The sequence below is a fragment of the Ceratotherium simum genome, chromosome 10, assembly GCF_057802395.1.
Source record: "Ceratotherium simum simum isolate JZ-2026a chromosome 10, ASM5780239v1, whole genome shotgun sequence".
In the NCBI taxonomy this organism is placed as follows: domain Eukaryota; kingdom Metazoa; phylum Chordata; class Mammalia; order Perissodactyla; family Rhinocerotidae; genus Ceratotherium; species Ceratotherium simum.
In genome coordinates this window covers 82,296,493-82,313,568 of record NC_141909.1, presented here as the reverse complement: position 1 = coordinate 82,313,568, position 17,076 = coordinate 82,296,493, and the positions used below count along the sequence as shown (strand labels likewise).

Here is a 17,076-nt window from a genome sequence, read left to right as displayed (position 1 = left end):
GATTTCATCAATCCTTGGGAAATGTATTATAGAATTGTCTTATACAACCAAAATTGCCCATAAGTAAGGGCCTTTGGGCATATTCATAATAAACACACTCTCTTGGATGGGGTTCAAAGTCTTAAGTCTCATTCAGTTCTATATGAGTATGGAACACGTGTTAATGTGTTAATGAGATGAATATTGTAATCATAGAGAAGTTGATTATCCTAATTTTATAAACGAAGAGAACTTAGTAAAGAAACTTTCTTGACTTTCCCAAAGCTACATGGTTTATGAGGGCATGTGAAAGGGAAAAGAGAGTATATGGCTTGGATCAATGTAGACAGCTTACCTAAGTATTTTCAGGTCATAAACCTTTCCTTCTTATGTTTTCCTAAATTCTTCTCTATCGTGAAAACAGCTTTTGTAGCTAAATTTTTAAGTCTTCAGAGGTCTTGCATTTCAAATCCATTATTAAGTCTCCAGGATCAACATGTGCCAGAAGATGCTATCAGCAGTAATAATACTGCCCCGGGATTGTCACAGGTGATGCCCGCGGATCCTTTCAGCTTGAAGATCCTATTTACCAGTTCCGTCTCATTGAAGATCAAACACTTGCTGATTATACTGGAAAAACTACATTCCATTATTTAAATTTGTAAAATACAGGTTTTAATTGTATTTCACACTATTTAAATATTTGCTAAAATATTAACTATTTAAAATTTTTATCAAAATAATGTTTACATGGTATAAAATTCAAGTAGAACCAAAAGGCTTTCAAGGAAATATTTAAGTCCTCTGCCCAACCCCTCTATTTATCCCAATACTTTGCCCCACAGCCAGCCAATACCTTTCATTTCTCATAGTCTTCTGATATTTACCTCTATGTTTCTAAACAATATGCTTATTATGCTATTTACTGATTTATGGATTTTAGACCTGTTAACTTTTTTATTTTGGTATTTGAAGATTAAGCTTTTACTTCACCCCCACGGCTCCCACCCAACAAACACATCCCTTCCCTCCATCTTCACAATGTAATCATATCTCGTATTTGGTTAAATAAACATTGGTTATTTACGTTATTTTAACTATGTACATAATCACTTCTGGACCAACTTGTGTTGTCTGTTTACATTTTCTCTCTTTTACAACTTTCCCCCGCTCATGGAGTAAACAATGACTATATGTCCATTTGCTTAGTTTTCTATGTGTCTCTTGTTCAGTTTTTCCCTACTCCCCCAACAAATGTGGCACATACCTAGAAATAATTTTTTTAAACTGCCAGACATAGTTCTGAACACCCCATCTGTTCTGTTTGTTTCTTGGCTTCTCCCACCTCTCCGTGGCTCCAGTGTGCACTGTGTGCTGTGGGCCTGCTGCCCGGCTGTCATCCGGGCTCCCTCTGCCTCTCTCCAGGGTCAGAACTTCTGCCTTCTGGAGTCCACATCTTTTTTCTTGGTTTACACTCTCACCTTGCTGAAGCACATCTTCCAGTAGGTTCCTAAGAAAGGGAATGTGGAGGGTAAAATTTTGTGTCCTTCTGTGTAAAAAACAGTCTTCCTATTATCTCACACTTGATCTGTCTTGCTGTCCTCCACTGTCCCCTCCTTTCCTATTTTCTTCATTCTTATGAGTTTATACCTTTTTTTTTCACTGTCATTCAATTGGCATTTAAGATGGTAGTGGAGATAAATACACGTTTAGGTTCGTATTAACCAGAAGTCTCAATATGTGCGTGTGTGCTTAATGAACTTATTGTCTCAATTCCACAGTTTCTATTGAGTACTTGTGCAAAGTACTGCAGAGTTTGCAGAGCAAGCCCATCCCTATGCCAGCCCGGCCCTGTGAGACCAGCCTGACAGCACACTTCTGAGAGATGATGAAGCTGAGAGTCATAGAAGTTAAGTAACATTCCCAACGCCACACAGTTAACGACTGGAAGCAGTGAGAATTGAGACCAAGTCGGAATCAAAGACTGTTCCCTTTCCGCCGTACCATGCTTATAACCAAAGCCCAAGAGACAAGGGTGGCATATCGCCATACGTGGACTAGCACTAGAAGATACTGGAATGGGCTTTGAGAAAGGGGCGAAGAAAGGGGAGGATGGTAAAGATTAGTGGAAACTGTAACTCCAGGTAGAGTGAGTCATGGGAGCAGGCAGAAAGCCCGGCAAGGCTGAGAAATAGCAGGGGAAGGGCAGCACTTCTGTGGGATCCCTGGCTGTGAGATGAAGGGAGACTGGGGTAGAGCCCAGGCCAGGCATGGGCTCTACCCCACTGGTTCCTAAGGGACCTTAGGCAAGTTCCTTCTCTAAGAACTGGCTTCATTTGTAAGGTGGGGATGGTAATAGCTTCTTCAAACCACTATTTGGAGGATTAAATAATATATTATATGCAAAATGTATGTTTTAACTTTAAAGCACTTAATAAATACAAAGTATTATTCTTACCAGCCTAGAAGGATCAATTGTGATTATTAAAAAAACCTGGAATGCCACTCTGAGGACTTCTTCTTATGTTTATAGGCAAAGGAGTAACAGAAAATAATTCTTATGGGGGATTGGCCGTCCAATGGATAAAGCAAGCCTCGGCTGGCTCAGGTCTAACTCGCCAGTGCGGTGTCAGCTGGCGGTCGTCCTGTGGAGTGTCCCCAGGCAGCTGGCAGATGCAGTGACACTGCACGCTCTCCGCTGAGCAGTGTTTGTTCTCAGGAGGGAGCCCAGTGGAAAATTTTGAGCTGCAGTTAGAAACCATGCGTATGGTCTTGGAAACTGAAGAAGTTCCTTTAAAAGAAAAATCACAGTGTTGTTTAAACTCAAATGACAGCATTGACCATTATCTGCTTTTCTCTCTTGCCAGCTCCAGCGTTTTCTTGGGATGTTATCAGGGCAAGTATCAGAACAATGCCCACTTCTGTTTTGTTTTTAACCCGAATTACAAATTACCCATCAGCAGAGTTAGGCCAGGCGAGGGGGCTCCTTCTGAATGCTGGGCTTTTGCCAAGATGTAGAGTCTGGGGGCCGGAGGGGAGGTTTGGTCTTCTTCTCCCCAATGAAGGTACTTTTTGTCTTCGGTTTCCAAGGGCTACTGAAGGTTGTTTGAGAACTTGACTGCTGTGACAGAGTAGTCCCGACATTTTCTGTGCCAATTCTTATTTATTATTCTAAAAAACTCAAACAAGCAAAAGTTATCCCTCCAAAACAAACTTCAAAACCAAAACAAAGCCCACAAACAAGCCCACAGCTTTCCTACAGTTGCCTCTGAGAAGCAAGAAGCTTCTGGTCACCATTAAATTCTATTTAAAACTTCAAGTTTCAACAGTATAGTCAATATAGAATTTACCTGATTATTTCTGCTGTTGATATGTTTCTCTTCTTGAAAGAGGGATTCAAATTAAAGTGAACATGTTGGGTTCTCCTTTTCTCTAGTTTAATTTTCAGGGGTCTGATGGGGTACGTCAGACACACTGTTTCCCCTTTTCTTCAGACTCTGTCCTCATAGTTCAGCCCTCGCCTGCTCTCTGCTCTCAGAGTACCTTGCCCTTGACTCTGTTATTGTGCGTATTGGTGATTTGTGATCATGTTTCCCACCAAACGGTGGGCTGCCTGGGACCGGGTCATGGGCTCTTCAGCTTCGTAGCTCAGTGCCCCGCAAGGACTGAGGCCCCACAGGAGCCCCGAGTTCATTACACATGGGACGAGCATCGGCTGCGCAAGGCCGTGCTCTGGCGGCGCAGGAAGAGCGTGCTGCAGGTGCCATTCCGGGAAGGGGAGCGGAGCAGCACCCGCGGGAGCGCGGGGGGCTCGGGGCCCCTCCCCACCGCCGAGCCTCGCGGTTGCCCAGCAGCGCGCTCTCCAGCTGCTCTGGATTCCGGCGCGGTGCGTAGACAATCGCTCTGTGTCTCCCCCTCATTAGACGGTGATTTCCTAAAAGGCAGGATCTACGTCTTGTTCATCTTTTTATCCCCACGTCTAGTGTGTAATCAGTTAAGTAGTGACTGAGTTGAAGAGGGGAGGTAAGAGGCGGTCTGGGTGCTGGAAAAAGTCTCTCCCCTGCCCCGGGGGCTTGTTCTGGGGGTTTCTGGATCTTCAGTCCTCAGAGGAGGGGATCTGAGCTCTCACTGCCTTTAGTGGTTCTATCCAGGCGTCCGGCGACAGTCAGCAGCACAGGGTCGCCTGTAGTAAGCGGCTCTTGGAAAGGAGTCACAGAGGGCAAACGCGCTCGGTTCTCCCCTGTACGCTGCAAACCAGCTCGCGCCTCAGCGGCTGTTGCAGGTGGAAGATGGCAAACGTCTTCACTTTACTGTGTGGAAAAGCAGGTTGTTCCTTTTCTCGGCTTTTATATCCCAAGGCTAAAAAGCAGTATAAAACAACTTTGGAAAACCTATTTCAATGTTTTCCATTGTTTACTGAAAGTAGGTCATAAAGGGCATAGAGTCACAGAGGACAGTGACTCGCATGTGATTCGCTCATGGAACATGTTGTGAGAGCCCTTTCAAAAGAAGGTTTTATTTAGGAAGCAAAAAATTATTGAAAACTGATGGTTCGAATAAAAATTAGATTTAAAATTTTCCATTAAAGTTTCATAGTTGGATGCAATTTTACTTACTATCTCTCCCTTACTCCCCATTGACAACAGTCAGGAAGGTGGGGCAATGTGAACACACAGGGTTGTACACGTGCACATACAGTTTTACATTGCCAAGTCAGGATGAGAGTTTTTCCTATGAAATACAGGTATTCAACAATGTGTCCCAAGATATGTTCAGTGCACTTTTATTATCAGACTATCTCTTCTAACCATAATCATTACACAATAGTTCCAACAGAAAAACCTGAGTAAGCTCTGACTCAGCCTTTGAAAAACAAGTTTGGGATTTAGTATTCTAGTAGATAAAAGTTCAGCTCCTGGGATTGTCCTTAAAACAGAGTGCATAATATTTATTCTATTTTTGTAAGGTAAAGACAGATAAATCCCCAAAGGCCTTGGCATTAGGAAAAGATTAATGCTTTATCTATTCATTTACTCCTTAAGCTCTGTGATTCTTTGCACCCAGGTGAGGTACTCTGTTTGCTGGACCCCGGGCCGCCCCTCATGTGTGCTGTGCTCCAACAGGGCACAACGAGTGTAGATCAAATGTGCTGAGTGGACAGTGAGAGGATGAGCAAGGCTGGGTGAGCCATCTCCAAATGTTTCCAGACTAGAAATATCGGTGTGCGGTGAACATGTGGAAAACACCTCGACCCTGTCTACGCAATCATCAGTCTTCACTCTACAGAGGGAATAGCAAATCATCATAGCGACCCTTTACTGAATGCTCGCTATGTGTGGGCTAAAGCCTTATTAACCATGATCTTATTCAATTCTCACAATAGTCTTGGGAAGTAGGTACTATCATTATCCCCATTTTACAGATATACAAACTGAGGATTAGAAAGGTTAAATAATTTGCTCAAGGTCAGATGACCAAAAAGTTTGGGAGCCATTATTTAAATAAAATTCTAAGTCTACATTTTTAACCATTATATTTTATAGTGTTCCTGGGAAGACACACGTCTGTGGATTCTCCTATTTGTACCATTCATTTCATGTATATCTTGATGAAAAAAGATATCATTCTCATTACTTACGTATAAAAACTCGAAGCCGTTTCTCTAGGAGGGTGTTTGGTTCCATTTAGTTATTGATAAGTGTAGTGCTGTCTTAGTATTTAACATCGATCGTTCTTCTGTTTTATGCTTTTCCAAACTTGTTGAGTGACTGTTTCACTCAGAAAAGCTTTGAATCAGAAGCCGTTCCAGTGACCTGCAGGACAAAGCTCTTGTTTAGGTGGAACCTAGAAAGTCACAGGGCCCTGTCCCTCAACTGCACTCGTGGTTCTGCGTCAGTGCTGATGAGGAAACCGACTTCTAGGAGCTGCCTCGGGCAGGAGTCATATCTCCTCAGCTGAGCAAAGAGTCTTCTGATTTTCTAGATCTGCTCTAATTCAGTAGCTACTTGCCACATATGGCTATTTAAATTTAAATTTTAATTAACTAAAATTAACAACCCATTTCCTGAGCCACACTAGCCATTGCAAGTGCCCAATACCCACGCGTGGCGAGTGGCTGCCCTACTGGACACACAGAAGTAGAACATTCCCATCCTCACAGGAAGTTCTACTGCACAGGGCTCTCCAGGTTATTCAGACTATCAAGCACTGAGTTCCACAGTTAGAGAAGTCAACTGTTTTAAACAGTAAGGGTGGCCTTGAGCATCTAGAAGCCAAAGGAGCACTGCCCTTCAGTGAATTTACCTTAGTTTGGACTGCGCGGACCTCGCCTTGCCACAGCCAGTCCCGTGTCTTTTCAATACTGAAGGAAACACTGTTCGACTTGTGACCTACCAATGTGCTCTGCAGAGCAGACACAAACAGCAGCGCACGGGCTGCTTCTGCCAGCTTCTCTCAGGTGTTCTGCTTGGGGGGAGCTGCAACAGCCGGGGCTGACCTGGGTGGCCCACGCAGCATGTCTCCATCGAGCTGCATGCCACACGGGGAACACCAAGAAAGTCAGGCGTTTAGTACCCCTCTCCCTCCTCGAAATGAAAACCCTCATTGACTGTTAGCCAAACTTAGAGGATATGTTCCTAAATTTATTCATGATCACATTCTAATTTGTCTCATCTCAGATGTCTGTTTCCATACGGTAATACAAAGTAGGAATCTGAGAATGCCCGTGAACCGTGTGGGGACGCAAGCCCGTGACCCTTCACACACTCAGCGTTAGCAGCAGCCGTGGGGACCCGCGGTTTGTGTGACGGATGCTGGAAGTTGCCGAGGGAGGTTTAAGTTGTGTTTTTGAAGCTCCAACACTCCAACTAACAGACAGGCTTCTCTGCAGGTGTGAGTAACACGAATTCACCCGAGTCTTTCAACTTAACTGAAAATCTTTCAAGGATATGGGCATGCATTTGAAGCCTCAAGGCACTGGGCAATAAAATGCTCCATAGGGGACTCTGTCATTAATTCATTCAACAGGGACCAGCAGCACAGCTACTAATTCCTGTAATTCTTCAATGCATTTATATAACCTCATAGGAATGAATTCATGTAAATACGGATGAGACATGGTCTTCTTTTTTTTTTTTCTTTTTTTTTTTTTTTTGGTGAGGAAGATCGGCCCTGAGCTAACATCTGTGCCCGTCTTCCTCTACTTTATATGGGACACCACCACAGCACGGCTCAACAAGGGGTGCAACGGTCCACACCCGGGATCCGAACAGTCGAACCCCAGGCCGCCGCAGCGGAGCACCAGCACTTAACCACTAGACCATGGGGCCGGCCCCGGCATGGTCTTTTTGTCAGAGTGTAAAATCAAGGAGAAAGGTAAGATAGATATAAAAGAGCTGTAGCACAAAGTGATGTTTAATAACTGCCGTAACTGGAGGAGGGTCCAGTTTTTGAATTTATTCATTTTTAAAAATTTTATTTAATAAATTTTATTTGATAAATGTTATTAATTTATTAGAGGATGAGTTTTCTAATTGCTTCATTTTGTGAGCTGTATAAATCACTGATTACACTTTAAGGTTCAAGGGTGGATTATTGCTTTTCTGAGTCTAGTGCTTGTGCTAAAGAAAACATACCCTTCTAGGAGGAACAGAGAAGAAGCCCGGTTTGGATGCTGAGGAAGACCTGGCTTGTCAAACACGGCAGGGGTCTCGAGCCAGCAAGCCCAGTCTCCCCGCACGTCCCTGAAGTCTATGCCCAGGCACCCCCGTCTCCTCTGAGGACTCCTTCCAGGACCGGGGCAGGAAGTGGGGCCCAGAAGACGCTGGGGAGGCCCTTCCCCAAGTCCCCGGCCCAGTCGCTCGTGTGGCTGGGCCGATAGGTCAGCAGAGAAGGAAGGGACTGACAGCATCTTCACTCTGGATTCCTGGGATCCGCTCTTCCGATGCACCTGTCCTCCTTGGCCTAGCGATGATGGAACTTCGGAGGGAGCCATGCGGACAGGAGGACAGGGGCACCGCCGAAGAATCCAACCCATTGTCTGGCCTGGGCGATGTGAACGTGGGCGGGAGGATGGACGAGGAGCATTCATGAGGAGGGCGCTGAGTTCTCCTTGTGACCCCATCGCCCTGACTCGGAATTTTCAGACTATTCATTCAATATTCACTCCAGCCTAGAACCAGACTGAAAAAATGAGGACGTGCTGCCTCTTTTAAGGCAGCTAAAGATATAGACTATTCTAGATGACTACACTGAAAATCACAGTGAGGGCTTCCGCCCCTTACTGCCCAGTTGGGAACTCTCTGGGCTTGGCAAAGTTCCTTTGAACCCAGGACAGCAGCTTCCAGGAGACAGCTAGAGACAGCAGATTCTATTTTCCTGTAAACCTCGGGAAGCAACAGCATGCCTTTATACCAGAATTGGCTTGGGTCTCTGTGCCAGAGACTGCAGGCTACCTGCCCACTATCCAGCATGCCCTTCTTCCTTAGTGACAGATTTCTGATCTGAGTCATTGCCACTTTGAGTTAAAAATGACTTTTCCCAGCCTACCTTGCTGTTGGGTGTGGTGACTAAATTCTGACTGAAAAGACGAAAGTGAATGCGTTGGATGGGGCTTCCTGGAAGGCTCTTTAAAAAGGGCTGATTCAGCTCAAAAGGTATACCCTTTTTGCTATTTCCTTCTTCCTTTGTGTTGCTGCTTGAAATATAAATGTGATGACTGGTGCACAGCAGCCACTTTAGGTTATGAGGTAACCTTGAGGCTAGAAGCCATATACTAGGATGGTAGGGCAAAAGACAGATGGAGCCTGGGCCACTGACGACTGTGAAGCTGTGAGAATTCTGGATTACCTTCTTCTGGATTTTTTTTAAGGGAGGAAAAATAAACTTTTTATTTTTTTGCAGGGCAGGAGTTCTGTTATATGTAGCTGAAACTAATTTGAATTAATTCAGCTTCTGCCACCAATTTATCTTATCAGATGTCTATTAAATTTTAATATTCTATTTTACATACCCCTTATCCCTCCCTCACTCCTGAACTCTGCTGCACTTGCTCTTCCGTGCCCCCATTTCTCCTGTTCCGGGGCCCACCACCCTCCCTTTTCTCCCTACATCCCAGGTCCTGTGAGTCTCCATTTTAGCAGCTTTCTCTGACCAGCCCCAGCCACTCCCTCCAGCCCACTGTCCTACTAGCTGCCCCTCCCCTGATAAACTTAAGCCCTGAGCTGATTTAGTCACCTCCCATTTCTCATGCTACACACAGGCCACTGAGGACCATAGGAGAAAACATTCACCCCACCCTGTAGTTTAGTGCAGCCTAGGTGATGCTCCCTGGCAGCCCTTTCTTCTGTGCGTCATCCGCTTCCTCTCCTAGCCTTCTCCCTACACCTTCACAACCCTCCTCAGGCCAGTGACCACCTGCTGCCTCACCCAGCAGCTGCCCTGGCTTCCTCCCTCCCTCCCTCCTGCCCGCCTCCCCACCTGACCGCCGGCCCAGGGCTGGTGGAAGAGGTGTCCTCTTGCCCTTTGGTGGACAGTGACCCCCTGCTCTCCAGGTAGCCCTTCTCTCCTCCAACAACTCTACTAGCTCTTCCCTCCGACTTTTATCTCCTCTAGCTAGAACCCATTTTACCCCAGATCCATGTCTAGTGGCTACTCAGCCTCTTTTCTCCCAGTCTTGGTTCTCTTGAAAGAGTATTTTGCATTTATTTTCTTTTTCTTGCTTCTCACTCGCTTCTTGACCCATCGCAATCTGACTTCCACCCCATAACTCTATGAAACTGCTCTTGCTAAGGGAACTCATCTCCTCCTGGATATTAAATCCAGTGGAATTTTTGCTGCCCTTAGCGGGAATGCCGCCTCCTCCAGGAGGCCTGCCTTGACTGGCCACCTGAGCTGGGGTCCTCCTGCTGGATGTGAGCCTGCACACAGTTCCCATAGCCCCAGCACAGCAGAGAGACGCTGTGTCCTCTCACCCTAGCCTCTGTTCTTTCTGTTCTTCCAAGCGGCCCCAGCCGTACCTGGCCGTCGGGTGTTAGGCCCAGGTCCCACCTACCCCTGACTTCCGGCGAGTGACGTACCGCCTCGGCAATAGTTTTCTTCTCTTCATTGTTTAAAAAAGTTACATAGACAGCACGTGAATACATTTTAGTAAAAATTCCGATAGTAGAGAATATATAGGTAGTAAGTGACAGTTCCTGCAACACCACGCCCAATGCCACTCCCCTCCACGGCGGCGGCTCTGAGGCTGCTGACGAGCCTCCCGCGGGCCTGGCGCTGCACCGACGTCCAGCTGCGCACCCACACGTCGAATCTATCTTTCAAAAAGAACATATTAGGATCACAGCCTGTGTACCATTCAGCAATGGGCCTTGGTTTATCTTATTAAAGGACTGAATTAATTGAGCCCTAAGGTATGTATTGCTTGTCTCCCTAAGTAAATGAATCCAGGTATTTGGTGGGTTATTGCTGTTTTCAATCATCCCACAAAGAGAATTTTACTGTATTTTCTAGTTAAGGGCCCCAGGGAATACAGTGTTCATAGTTTTATCGCACGCTGCCATTTTACTGAATACATTTATTACTTCTTGTATATTTTTGCTTAATGCCCTTGGATTTTCTTTCCGTATAGTCATGTAATGCACAAGTAGTAAGAAAAACAATAGGACTACATATTTTTAAATAAATAAAAAAAAAAAAACAGCATTTCTAGAACTCTGAAAAATAGAAAAGGTGATTAATAGAAAAGGTGATATTTAAATTTCTACTAAAAATAGGAAATTATCCTTGTCATCTATTTTTAAGGGAAATAAGCCACCATTACATATAATATTGTATCTTTGTTTTAAAATATGCCAGTCAAGAATAGATTTTGAAATAATAATAGTTATTGATATATTAATGATTTTTTATTTTCTTTATTAAGAAAATAAGTTATGTTTTATTTTCTCAGTATTATATTAGCTTTTCATTTCTAGAACAAACCAGTCTTTTAATGTGTTCTTATATTCTATGTATTGATATTTGATTTTAAACTTTGTCCTTTAAGGAAATTGGCTTATGTGGGGTACTTACAAATCTGAAGATCAAGCTATATTTGCCTTGTGAAAGAAATTTCACACTATATCTTCTTTTTACATATATACTTTGAAATAGTTTATGTAACAGAGGGAATTTCTGTTCTTTTAAAAACTTGGAAAACCCCCATGCTCTGTTGGTGGGATTGCAACCACTATGGAGAACAGTATGGTGGTTTCTCAAGAAATTAAAAATAGAATTACCATGTAGTCCTGCAATCCCACATCTGGTTATATATCCAAAAGAATAGAAAGCAGGATTTGCACACCCATATTCATAGCAGCATTATTCACAATAGAAAAGAGGTAGAAACAACCCGAATGTCCATTGATAAATAAAAGGAAAAACAAAATGTAGTATATACATACAGTGGAGTATTATTTGATCTTAAAAAGGAGGGAAATGCTGACACAGGCCACAATGTGGATGAGCCTGGAGGACATTATGCTCAGTGAAACAAGGCAGTCACAATAAGATGAATATTGTCTTTTTGATTCCACTTGTATGGGGTATCTAAAGTAGTAAAATTCCTAGTAACAGAAAGTAGAATGGTGGTTACCAGATGCTGGAGGTGGGGGCAAATCAGTTGTTGTTTAAGGGATATAGATTTCAGTTTTTCAAGGTGAAAAAGTTCTGGAGATTGGTTGCACAACAACATGAATATACTTAACACTACTGAACTGTGTATTTTAAAATGGTTAAGATGGTAATTTATGTATTTTTTACCACAATTAAAAAAAAAAAGATATTCTTCAATGAGGCCACTGGGATTAAGTACCCTTTGGTCTTAACCGTAGGTCCTTGGGGATCAAATCTATTACCTTTTCTTTCTTGCACGTTTTCTTCATATATTAGTTAATTTAACCTCAGAACCAAAGAACGTCAGGACTAGATGGCTAACACACAGAGACATGCACACACGTGTGCATAAAGGGGAGGGAGAGGGAGAGAGGAAGGGAGGCACCAGCTTGCAACCTTTGGCACTTGAACACCTTCATCTTAGACAAGTAAGCTAAGTGCTGGGCCAGGTCCTGCCAACCTCATGGCACAAGCTCGTGGCGGACTTGAGACTCCAGCCCAGTGGTCTGTCCCTGTTCCGTGGGTCTTCAAGAGCCATCATGGTCTGAGAGTGTAATGGTGAGGTCTGCAGTTAGAGGTTCATCTCTGCCCCGTCCGGCCTCTCTTCTAGTTTTGTTATGTATTTTGTTGGGCTTGGTCTGGTGACTTTACCTTCCCTGCCCTTCAGTTTCTATAAAAGGGAGATAATAATTCCTAACTCCATAGGTGGCTTTGAAGATTGCTTGAAATAATATTCAAAACACAGTGTCTGAACCGGAATAAGTATTTAATAAACATCAATTACTAGTATCACTATTATTATTATTTTAAATGTGTCATTTAGAGCTACATTATGTAAGGCGTTGTAAATTTCTTTGCATATGTTCTCTCATTTAATCCTTACAACAAAAGGGTTATTCCCTTTTTTACATATGAGAAAACTGAGGTCCACAGAGGTTACCCAGGGTACACGGCTAGCAAGCAGATGGCACTGTACTGCACAATGGCGAGATCTTGTTGGATTTTGTTTCTTTGTTGCATCCCTTTGCCATTTTCTTTTCTTTTTTTCTTTTTTGTGAGGAGGACCAGCCCTGAGGTAACATCCAATGCCAATGCTCCTCTTTTTTGCTGAGGAAGACTGGCCCTGGGCTAACATCTGTGCCCATCTTCCTCCACTTTATATGTGACGCCGCCACAGCATGGCTTACCCCAGGCCGCCGCAGCGGAGCGCACGCACTTAACCACTTGCGCCACCAGGCAGGCCCCCGCCATTTTCTTTTTATAGGAGCGTCACTGGTGTACAGGCCAGTGGATGTGCACCTTCCTTGAGTTGGGCCATGTTGGCATTCTATTTCCTCCCAGTCTTTTTTCTGTGCATATCAAGACTTACACTTATTTATAGTTCTTTATTCTTATCTTTTTATTTTTTTTTGTGAGGAAGATTGGCCCTGAGCTAACATCTGTTGCCAATCCTCCTCTTTTTGCTTGAGGAAGATTGTCACTGAGCTAACATCTGTGCCCATTTTCCTCTACTTTATATATGGGATGCCACCATAGCATGGCTTGATAAGCAGTATGTAGGTATGCACCCAGGATCTGAACCCACGAACCTGGGGCCGCCAAAGCGGAGTGCACGAACTTAACCGTTATCCCACCAGGCTGGCCCCTATTCTTGCCTTTTTAATTTAACATTGTAATGCGAGCATATTTTTATATCATGAAATATTTTTAAAATATAATTTTTAGTGACTGAATGGTATTTGACCTTATGACTGTAACACAACTTGTTTAGCCATTCCCCTACTCTAGGTGTATTGAGTGTTTTTCACATCTTGCTGTTATAAATAATTGAGGGATCTTCCTGGTGCAGACACATTTAGGCACATCTCTGATTATTTCTCTAGAGCAGAAATCTAAAAGCAGATTTGCCAGGTTAATAGACACAACTATTATAACACACTTTCTTACATGTTGAGGAATTTCTATTTCATTAATCCCTTGCCAACCCCAAGAATTATAATTTTTAAATTATTTTTAAATTATTTGCCAATTTTTTTTTTAAAAGATTTTATTTATTCATTTTTTTCCCCCAAAGCCCCAGTAGATAGTTGTATGTCATAGGTTCACATCCTTCTAGTTGCTGTACGTGGGACTCGGCCTCGCGTTGGACGGAGAAGTGGTGCCTTGGGGCGTGCCCGGGATCTGAACCCGGGCCGCCAGCATCAGAGCGCGCACACTTAACTGCTAAGCCACGGAGCCGGCCCCGTTATTTGCCAATTTTAAAGGTTAAAATGGTAACTCATTTTAACTTGCATTCCTTTTATCACCAGGAGTTACACTTTTTTCCTTTCCATTTTTATTGGCCATTTGCCTTGTTCTTTTGCAAATGGCTGTTGATATCCTTTGCCTATTTTTAAATCTGAAAATCTGGATGTAAGATTTTATAAATTAATAATACCAACACCGTATTATGTTAAATGAAATGAGCCAGAAAGAGAAAGATAAACAGGGCATGATTTCACTCATATGTGGAAGATAAACCAACACACGCACAGATACCACTGTTTGGTGGTTACCAGGGGCTGGGGGGTGGGGGGGTGGGCACAAGGGGTAGAGGGATGCACTTGTATGGTGACTGATAAACAATAATGTACAACAAAAATTTCACGACAAAAAATTTAAAAAAATATATCAACACCTTGTAATATATAACAAACATTCTAGCTGTCATTTTTTTTGTTTTGTAGTTTTTTCTCCCATTTTGCTTAATGTTATAAACATGTCTATTACAATCATTTGTTGTATTACTCTTTATAGTAGCTATTCTTTTTATCCTTTGTTTCAACTAGTTTCTGCCCTGCTCTTGAAACTTTCAGTTCAGAATTACTTGGCCAGGGTGTAGCAGGGCAGTGACATATAGATATTTTAGAAGCTCCCCAGGTGAGTCTCACACACGGCCCAGGCTGAGAACCACTGCTTCAAACCACTCTAGAGACAATCGTAGCAATTGACATATTTTTCTGCTTTTAACACCAATATATTTTAACCCAGCTGTTTTCATCTACAGGTGTCGTTAAGTTTAACGCTTGCCCCAAAACACCGGCGCACTTCCTCAGCGCCAGTTGTCGTTTAAGATGCCCCAAGAGATCTGTATTCCCACTCTGCCTTCCTCACAGTGTTGTGCTTAACTCGCTAGGTGATTTTCTCATTTTCTTCATGAAACTTTCTTAATCTATTTGCCTAAGTGTATCGCCTACTCTTAGACCTATGTTGCTTTTCACAGCTCTAGGATTTTGTGGGGAAATTATTTTAGGGTCTCTGCTTTAAAACTGTTTTATTCTGGAGGGAGGGAGTCAAGATGGCGGCGTAGGCAGACTCGGAACTCACCTCCTCCCGTGGACACAGCCAATTCACAACTACTCGTGGAAAAATTACCCCTGAGACAGAACTGAAAACTGGATAAGAGGATCTCCTGCAACAACGGACAATCCTAACTGAGGTAGAAGAGGCAGAGACTCCCTTCTAGAGAGGAAAAACGCCGCCTTCACAAGCCGCCAGGGTCACGGCCGCCGGGAGCAGCTCACAGGTACGCAGCCTCCCTGGAGGCGCGGGGCCCTGAGCCGGGGAGCGCCCCCGCTGTGGGCATTTTGTGGACCCAGCACAATTGAGACCAGCAGCATAATATCTGACTTTGCTGCTACTAAAACATTGGGGAGCACCCCCAGAAAACCCGGTTCACAAAGAAACTAAAACTGGCTCTTAAAGGGCCCGCGCACAAACTCACCCGTTCCAGAAAGCATCATAAAATCACCAGAAAGAAAGGTGCACAGTGCGTCGGTGACAAGAGACTCACCTAATAGGCCCTGAGTGCATCTCGGTGAGGGGTGAGACCTCTCCAGGGACTGGGACATTGGCGGCGGCCATTGTTGTGGCCTGGTGTGGGAGTGCTGACACAGACGCCATTGGAGTTTTCCCTGAGACCTGCTAGCCCAGGGTCTGCTCCACCCGCTAGAGCACCGATTTAATCCAGCTCAGCCAGGGCAGGCAGCCCACCCTAGAGACTGGCCCCACCCAACAACAAGCCCTCAGGCAACGTGTGGGCCTGCATAGATTGGTGACTGGATTCTCTGCAGCCTGGCAACTGAGCTGACTTGAGCGGGGCAGGGTGTGCACAAGGAGCAGGTGGAGAGTGTGGGGTGGTGGCGGAGTGGGTGGGGCTCCCGCCGTGGAGAGACTGGGTCCGCTTGGGGAGGTCGGGGCGCTCACACGGGGCAGGACTGTGTTGACTGTGTGTGTGGACCTGTGGGCAACAGGGCTTGTCAGCTGCAGAAGACTTGTGCTTCTCAAAGACCCACATAGGAGGTTTGCCCCACCTTCCAAAGCCTGAAACAATTGGGTGCTCCTGTGCCTGAGGCCAGCCCCACCCAGCTGCAATCCTCAGAGAGCTGACAAGAGACCTAATAGGCTAGAGGCTTACAGCAATTGTAAGGCCCTGAGCCTAACAACCTGCCACACTGGGGGCCTACTCACTTAAAAGAAATACTGCAACACAAATGTGGTATTAGAACTTGCAGCCAAGTGTGCTGGGGCTGCCCACACCTGATAAAGAGACTGAAGGGCCCACAACAACTACAAGCAGCTGAGCATTACAACAGCTGGCCAGGAGCATAACTCAGCCTCCCTGGGCGCCTATAGGGAGAGCTAACAGGCCACAATAGAAGGACACACGTAGCCCACATAGGGGCCACCCCTGGAACATTGAGAACTGAGGGAAGCACACTGGAAGCCTCCTAAGGCATCACTTACATAAGGTCACCTATCCAAGAGCAGGAGACGTAGCTGACCTACCTAATACATAGACACAAGCACAGAGAAAGAGGCAAAATGAGGAGGCAAAAGAATACATTCCAAGTAAGGGAACAGGACAAAACCCCAGAAAAGGAACTAAGTGAAACAGAAATGAGCAACCTACCTGACAGAGAGTTCAAACTAAGAGTGTTAAGGATGCTCACTGATCTGGGGAGAAGAATAGATGAACTCAGTGAGAATGTCAACAAAGAAATGGAAGATATAAAAAAGAACCAATCAGAAATGAAGAATACAATACTGGAAATGAAAAACTCATTAGAGGGACTCAAAAGCAGAGTAGAGGATACAGAAGAACGGATCAGTGAGCTGGAAGAAAGACTAGAAGAAATTACCCAAGGTGAACAGATAAAAGAGAAAAGAATTAAAAAGAGTGACAACAGTCTAAGGGACCTCTGGGACAACATCAAGCGCACTAACATCCGTGTTATAGGTGTCCCGGAAGGAGAAGAGCGAGACAAGGGGGCAGAGAATCTATTTCAAGAAATAATAGATGAAAATTTCCCTAACCTAAGGAAGGAAACAGACATCCAGGTACAGGAGGCACAGAGAGCCCCAAACAAGATAAACCCAAAGAGGCCCACACCAAGACACATCATA

At 44.4% G+C, this 17,076-nt stretch overlaps 1 long non-coding RNA gene across 4 annotated transcripts; it reads right to left on the bottom strand.

The window, feature by feature from the left end:
- Window positions 1-621: 621 nt before the first annotated feature.
- Window positions 622-15,614, bottom strand: LOC147916196 (uncharacterized). Of its 4 annotated transcripts, none has more exons than XR_015553516.1 (5): window positions 15,464-15,614; window positions 5,618-5,792; window positions 2,933-4,338; window positions 2,438-2,770; window positions 622-1,489 (listed from the first exon to the last, which is right to left on the bottom strand). It is a non-coding gene; the product is annotated as an uncharacterized LOC147916196 (long non-coding RNA). The 4 variants fall into 4 exon arrangements; XR_015553514.1 differs by having other exon boundaries at window positions 2,438-3,150; window positions 3,330-4,338; XR_015553512.1 differs by having other exon boundaries at window positions 2,438-4,338.
- Window positions 15,615-17,076: the final 1,462 nt, after the last annotated feature.